Source organism: Mandrillus leucophaeus, unplaced genomic scaffold, assembly GCF_000951045.1.
Source record: "Mandrillus leucophaeus isolate KB7577 unplaced genomic scaffold, Mleu.le_1.0 Scaffold392, whole genome shotgun sequence".
In the NCBI taxonomy this organism is placed as follows: Eukaryota; Metazoa; Chordata; class Mammalia; order Primates; family Cercopithecidae; genus Mandrillus; species Mandrillus leucophaeus.
The window spans coordinates 184399-191722 of NW_012104165.1; the positions used below are offsets into that span (position 1 = coordinate 184399).

General features: G+C 40.7%; 1 non-coding gene across 1 annotated transcript; it reads right to left on the reverse strand.

Annotated features, from left to right (window-relative positions):
* Positions 1-6763: 6763 nt before the first annotated feature.
* On the reverse strand, positions 6764-6837 carry TRNAI-AAU. Its single transcript has one exon. It is a non-coding gene; the product is annotated as a tRNA-Ile (tRNA).
* Positions 6838-7324: the final 487 nt, after the last annotated feature.

Genomic DNA, 7324 nt, shown 5'->3' on the forward strand with positions numbered 1-7324 from the left:
TTGATCTATATGTCTATCTTTATGCTAGCACTGCACTATTTTTATTATTGTAGTTTTGTGGTATCTTTAGAAATCAGAAAGTGCAAGTTCTCCAACTTTGTTTTTCTTTTTTTTTTTTTTTTGAGATGCAGTCTCACTCGGTTGCCCAAGCTGGAGTACAGTGGCATGGTCTTGGCTCATTGCAACCTCCACCTCCCGGGTTCAAGTGATTCTCCTGCCTCAACCTCCCAAGTAGCTGGGACTACAGGTACACACCACCATGCCTGGCTAATTTTTGTATTTTTAGTAAAGACAGGGTTTCACCACGTTGGCCAGGTTGGTCTTGAACTCCTGACCTCAAGTGATCTGCCCATCTCGGCCTCCCAAAATGCTAGGATTACAGACGTGAGCCACCAAGCCCAGCCTGTTTTTCTTTTGATAGCAAAAACATATGAATTTTAGAATCAGCCTTTCCATTTCTGGGGAAAAAAAAAAGTTATTAGGATATTAATAGGGATTGCATTAAACCTTTAGATAGCTTTGGGGCAGAATTGCCATTTTAATAATACTAAGTCTTCCAATCTTTGAACATGGGATATTGTAATGGTTAATTTTATGTGTCAACTTGGCTAGACCACAGTACCCAAATATTTAGTTAAATACTATTCTAGATATTCCTGTAGAGGTATTTTTTGGGTGGGATAAGCACTTATATCTGTAGACTTTGAGTCAAACAGATTGCTCTCCATAATGTGAATGGGCCTCATTCAATCAGCTGAAGAGGAAAAAAACTGATGTTTCCTAAGGAAAAAAGAATTCTGTCAGCAGAATGCCTTCAGACTCCAGCTGTATCATCAATTCTTCCCTGGGTCCCCAGCCTGCTGCCCTACCAAGAAGATTTTAAACTTGTTTCCACAGTTGCAGAAATCAGTTCCTGAAAATAAATCCCCCCTCCTGTATACATACATATATACACACACACTCACACATGCACACACACACACACACATATCCTATTGGCTCTGTTCCTGGGGAGAACCTTCACTAATACACATGCCTTTTCTTTTATTTACATCTTCTTTAATTTCCTATTTAAAAAAAAATAAAAGTTTCTTCCTAATTCTAATTAGGAATGTTCTTACCTTGGAAAAGTGAAAGAACTCTAGTTAGGTCTTACAGAGGTACTAAACCAACACACCTTTTAACCCAACCTCAACCCTGGAAAGATAAAACAAAGTGAAAGAAAATGCACAGCAAAATAGACATAATTCTGAAGATTTTTAAAGAATAAATTTTTTAAATTAAACATTATGCAAATACGTGCCACACTTGCTTTGTCCATGCATAGGCGCTATACACAATTTTGAAAAATACTTGTTGTCCTCTTGTTTTAAAAGTCATATACAGGCGGGGCATGATGACTCACGCCTGTAAATCCCAGCACTTTGGGAGGCCAAGGCGGTGGATCATCTGAGGTCAGGAGATTGAGACCAGCCTGACCAACATGGTGAAACCTTGTCTCTACTAAAAATACAAAAATAAGCAGGGCATGGTGGCACATACCTGTAATTCCAGCTACTCAGGAGGCTGAGGCAGGAGAATCACTTGAACGTGGGAGGCGGAGGTTGCAGTGAGTCGAGATCACACCACTGCACTCCATCCTGGGCAACAGAGTGAGACGCCATCTAAAAAAAAAAAAAAAAAGTCATATACAAAATTTTGTTTTGTTTTGTTTTGTTTTGTTTCTTGCTGCCAAGCCCCTTCGCCATCCCAAGATTTTCTTTACGAGGACCTAAGCATAATTCACTCATTACCTTGGGGTATGAGGGCAAGATTCAGTCTGTGTGGTGGGGGTGTATTTGTTTGTGTAGGGGAGGAGGGGAAGAGGCCTTTTATCAAATTACAATAAAATGTCTGGTTTGGACATGAAAAGCAGTGTCAAGGAGCTGTTTGAAATCTAAACTGTTCTACACTCAGGAAAAAGAAAAAAGGAGTCAGCTTTGAGAATGAAGCTATGTTACAAGTTAAAGTTGGAGGGCTTTTAGTGTGTCTGTTACAGCTTCCTTTTCTTTTTCTTTTTCTTTTCTTTTTTTTTTTTTTTAAAGGCAGGGTCTCATATCTGTCACACAGGCTGGAGTGTAGTGGCGTGATCTCGGCTCACTGCAGCTTCTGCCTCCTGGGTTCAAGAGATTCTCATGCCTCAGCCTCCTGAGTAGCTATGCGGGCACACACCAATATGCTTGGCTTTTTTCTGTTTGTTTGCTTGTGTTTTTAGTAGAGATGGGTTTTGGCCATGTTGTCCATGGCTAGTCTCAAACTCCTGACCTCAAGTGATCCACCCACCTCAGCCTCCCAAAGTGCTGGGAATACAGACCTGAGCCACCATGCCCAGATTTCTGTCATAGTTTTGTTGGTGGCCTAGAATACTGTTGTACAATGTTTTATCTACCTTTTCATTAAAATATAATTTACTTACACTTTGCATCAATAAGACTTCTGGCACTACAGACCAGCAGTGTCAGAGTAGCCTTAGTGCCTCCTTGTTGGTGTTTGTTTTAATTGCACGAGCACTCTAACATCTTCTTTAATTTCTTTCAGCAATGTTTTGTATTTTCTAGAGTACAATTCTTGCGTCTCCTTGGTTAAATTTATTCTGAAGCATTTTATTCTTTTTGATCATATGCTTATTTTTATAACTGTATGAGAGCCACAGATTTAGCTTTTTCTGAAAGCCATCTTTTAACAAATTAATATGTAATTTCCTTTGATCAACAGAGTGTTATGGATCCCCTACTTGAAGACTCTTTGGAATATCACATGACTTCATACAGAGTTTTATTCATATTATTAAAGTAAAGGTGTAATCTTCTCTCTCTCTCCAATCCTGCTTGTATACTTCCTATCCTCAGTGGTGGGATGCACTTAAAGGGTCTAGATTCGGCCAAGCTCAGTGGTTCATACCTGTAATCCCAGCACTTTGGGAGGCCAAGGTTGGGGGGTATTTATCGGGGGAATCTGCCCCCAATAATTCTATGTGAGTCATTTTCTATTTTCCCTAAGTGTCAGCCGATCTGAGAAATAAAGGGAAAAAGTACAAAAGAGAGAAATTTTAAAGCTGGGTGTCCGGGGAAGGCATCACATGTCAGCAGGTTTCATGATGCCCTGCAAGCTGCAAAACCAGCAAGTTTTTATTAGCAATTTTCAAAAGGGGAGGAGTCTACGAATAAAGTGTGGGTCACAGAGATCACATGCTTCAAGGGCAACAAAAGATCACAAGGCATGAGGTCAGGGTGAGATCACAAGGACAGGGTGAAACTAGAATCAGTAATGAACTTTCATTTCCTGCTGTGTACACATTGTCATTAATAAACATTTTAACAGGGTTCAAGAGCAGAGAACTGGTCTGACTAGAATTTGCCAGGCTGGAATTTCGTAATCCTAGCAAGCCTAGGGGCACTGCAGGAGACTAGGTGTGTTTCATCCCTATCTACATCTGCATAAAGGCAGACACTCCCAGGGCGGCCATTTCAGAGGCCTCCCCTGGGAATGCCTTCTTTTCCCAGGGCTGTTAATTGTTAATATTCCTTACTGGAGAAAGAATTCAGCGATATTTCTCTTACCCATTTTTGGTAATAAGAGAAATATGGCTCTGTCCTGCCCGGCCCACAGGCAGCCAGACTTTAAGGTTATCTCCCTTGTTCCCTGCAAATCGCTGTTATCCTGTTCTTAAGGTGCCCAGATTTCATTTTGTTCAAACACACATGCTCTACAAACAATTTGTGCAGTTAACACAATCATCACAGGGTCCTGAGGTGACATTCATCTTCAACTTACAAAGATGACAGGATTAAGAGATTAAAGTAAAGACAGGCATAGGAAATCACAAGAGTATTGATTGGGGAAGTGATAAATGTCCATGAAATCTTCACAATTTATGTTCAGAGATTGCAGTAAAGACAGGTGTAAGAAATTTTAAAAGTATTAATTTAAGGAACTAATAAATGTCCATGAAATCTTCACAATTTATGTTCTTCTGCCATGACTTCAGCCGGTCCCTCTGTTCGGGGTTCCTGACTTCCCACAACAGGTATCACCCGAAGTCAGGAGCTCGACACCAGCCTGGCCAACATGGCAAAACCCCGTGTCTACTAAAAATACAAAAATTAGTAGGGCATGGTGGCGGACGCCTGTAATTCCAGCTGTTCGGGAGGCTGAGGCAGGAGAATCACTTGAGCCCAGGAGGTGGAAGATGCAGTGAGCTGAGATCACACCACTGTACTCCAGACTGGGCGACAAGATGGAAACTCCATATCAAAAAAAAAAAAAAAGAAAAGAAAGAAAGAAGTTTTATTTCTGTACAGTATATAATGCTGTTTGAAAGCATTACAAGTGTTGCTAAATTAGACACCTCCAAGACATATCAAGTGAAAAAAGCACAATGTAAAATAGTATGTATAATGTTACATTTTCCATAACTAGAAAGGAAAAGTAAAATGTATTATGTATATCTGCACCTATTGCACAAAGAACACTGAGGAGAATACATAGGAAACTAAGAAGAATTGTCATCATATATGGGAGGTAGTTCTGAGAATGCCAAGAACTGGGCAGATGTGGGCTATGAGGAAGAAGAAATTTTTCACTTTTAGTTACTGTTTATGTGAATGTATTAACTTATCATATATATGTATATATATCCTTAATTTTTAAGATCAAAAGAAGCTTTATTTTTCTTTTCATTCTTACTGTTTTGATGTTGAAAATTATTGTCTCTCATTTTAAAACCATATTTCATCTTACATTGCACTGAAGAGAGGAAGATAACCCAGGATAGACAGTAGGAAGTGTGGGTGGGTTAACAATTTCTTGTTTTGTTAGTTTTTCTATTACTTCTTTAACAAACTACCACAAATTCAATAGCTTAAAACAACATCCATTTATTATCACACAGTTCTGTGCATTATAAGTCTGACAAGGTGTCATCAAACTAATATCAAAATGTCAGCAGGCCCCGCCACGTCCCTTATGGAGGCTCTAGGGGAGAATTCATTTTCAAACTCACTCAGGTCGTCAGCAGCATTCAGTTCCCTGCAGCTGTAGGACTGAGATATCGGTTTACAGGTTGTTCGCAGTTTCTAGCAGATGCCTGAGTTCTCTGGCTGGTGGCTCCTTTCGTTTTCAAAGTCAGCAACTGCCTGTGGAATCCTTCTTATACTTAAATCTGTATATATCATCTAATATACAATGGACTAAGTAGTAGGTACTGTTTATTAATTCATTCTAAATTAACCTTTTTCAGTCGCTGACTTTGAGCTACTTACTGTTCTTGACGTGAAAAATGCAGCACTGAGCAAAACAGAGGGAGCTCCTTCTCTTTGTGGTTCACCCACTATGTCCTTGGCGCTGTTTTTGAGCCATTATTTACCTCATTATTTATCAATATTGTTAATGTCATTTTCATAGCAACCCATGTTTTAAAATAAGAGAAGGGTAAAAATATGTTGGGAGGATGAGGAGTGAAGGAAGAAATGTAAATGAGACACATGCCAGGCACACAGGGACCCAGTGACCAGACTCCAAGAAAAGCACAGGACAGGAAGAGCGAGATGCTAAGCCTTAGAGTGGCCCCAGAGGCTCTGGCCTTCCTATCTCCCACCATGTACTCCATTTTCGTCAAATTTCAAACCTATCGCTTTTATGATATATGTTCAAAAATTGTTTAATGAATTGTAAATGACTTGGTAAGGGCCACATCATAAATGGCTTGGTATGGTCCACATCGAGAACGGCTGTCAAATATAAGCCAAAGGCTAACCACAGATCCATTTTAATGCTGAGCAGTTGTGGTTGCAAGCCTGGAGCTTGGCAGAAAGCAATGTCACAAGTCTGGCTTTTTCCTGCATAGACTGAACCCTCACCCTCAAAGCTACAAACACAACAATTTAACCAACTAAGCGATCAACTAGGGGAAGAATCAATATGATCTCTTTCAAAAGCTTAAAATATGTCAAAATAATATCATCTCAGAAAGTTTTTTTTGCAAAATAATACAAGATATTATCAAATTCTTATTTTCCCCATTCCTAAAATCACCCACGCACCTCACTGAATTTCCTTTAAAAACTCTCCATCCTGGCCCGGCGCGGTGGCTCATGCCTGTAATCTCAGTACTTTGGGAGGCCAAGGCAGGAGGATGACCTGAGGTCAGGAGTTCAAGACCAGCCTGGTCAACATGGCGAAACCCCATCTCTACTAAAATACAAAAATTAACCGGGCATGGTGGCACACTCCTGTAATCCCAGCTACTTGGGAGGCTGAGGCAGGAGAATTGCTTGAACCTGGGAGGTGGAGGTTGCAGTGAGCCAAAATTGTGCCACTGCACTCCAGTCTGGGCGTCAGAGCAAGAATCTGTTTCAAAAACAAACAAAACAAACAAACAAAAAAAACCCTCTTCATCCTAACTGGTATCTTATTTCTTCAAAAGAACAGAAAACGTACAAATCTAATGCTTGTCTAGCTATTGCAACCACATTTACAAATGTATAGGCAGAACTCTGGAGTTGGATGTAAGACCATAGTATACAAGCTAGGTGGGGTCGATTTAAAAAAAAAAAAAAAGTGAAGTAAAGAAAAAAATTCCTGTCTAGTTAGTGCAACTACATTTATAAATGGATAGGCGAGGCTCTGGAGTTTGATGTAAAACCGAACTTTACAAGGGACATGTGGTCAGTTTAAAGTAAAAACGAAAAAGGAAGGGAGGGGAAAAAAAGAAAAAACAACCAAGTGGCCCGTACGGGGGTCGAACCCGCGACCTTGGCGTTATTAGCACCACGCTCTAACCAGCTGAGCTAACCGGCCGCCTCGGTGCGATGATTTCTTCTTATGTTTACTTAAATCATATCCGATCCATGTCCTCTGATTTTTTTTTTTTTCTTTGTAACAGAAATGTTACTTTCCCTTTTATTAATAAAATATTTTTTTTAAGAAAAGGAGAACTCCTCCCTGTAGGCACAGGTAAACCATTCTTTTTCAGGGAAAACAATCTCAAACCACTGATTCTGACTGGAAAAAACTCAGATTCAACGACCCCAAGCAGGGCTTCCTTCCCCTCACCAGGTGAAGGACTCAGAACAAACCAAAAAGCAACTCCAAGCTTGCGATCGCTGCCAGTTCCTCATGGAACCGACTGCAGAGCCGCCGCAGGTTCGGAGGACTCGGAGGGTGCTGATTCCTCTCTGCTCCTTGAGACCGTTCCAGCCAGGTGGGCTCCTCGGCCTCGGAACCTAGGAAAGTGCACTCTCGCCTCCTGGCCTCGCTGTGGTTCCGCAGTCACCAGGACCCGAAA